This window comes from Triticum dicoccoides, chromosome 5B (genome assembly GCF_002162155.2).
Source record: "Triticum dicoccoides isolate Atlit2015 ecotype Zavitan chromosome 5B, WEW_v2.0, whole genome shotgun sequence".
Lineage (NCBI taxonomy): Eukaryota > Viridiplantae > Streptophyta > Magnoliopsida > Poales > Poaceae > Triticum > Triticum dicoccoides.
This window is the reverse complement of record NC_041389.1, coordinates 123,201,838-123,202,434: the sequence shown is the minus strand read 5'-3', so window position 1 is coordinate 123,202,434 and position 597 is coordinate 123,201,838.

Here is a 597-nt window from a genome sequence, read left to right as displayed (position 1 = left end):
AATCTGCCAAAACTGCGAGTGTTGATGACCGAAACGTAAGCGCACCTTTGGGTTCGTCAATTGTGGAAATCACTCGGAGACCCCAAAACTGTGAGTAATAGTCCATGAAACGGGTCAGAATCGGCCAAAACTATGAGTGTTGATGACCGACAAGTAAACGCACCTTCGGGTTCGTCAATCGTGGAAATCACTCCAAGACCCCATAACCGTGAGTAATAGTCCACGAAACGGGCCAGAATCGGCCAAAAGTGCGAGTGTTGATGACCGACACATAAGCGCACCTTGGCTTTCGTCAATCGTGGAAATCACTCCGAGATCCCAAAATAGTGAGTAATAGTGCACGAAACGGGCCAAAATCGGCCAAAACTGCGAGTGTTGATGACCGACACGTAAGCGTATCTTGGGGTTCGTCAGTACTGGATATCACTTCGAGACCCCAAAACAGCGAGTAATAGTCCACGAAACGGGCCAGAATCGGCCAAAACTACGAGGGTTGATCACCGATATGTAAGCATAGCTTGGGGTTCGTCAATCGTGGAAATCACTCTGAGACCCTAAAACACTGAGTAATAGTTCACGAAACGAGCCAGAATCGGC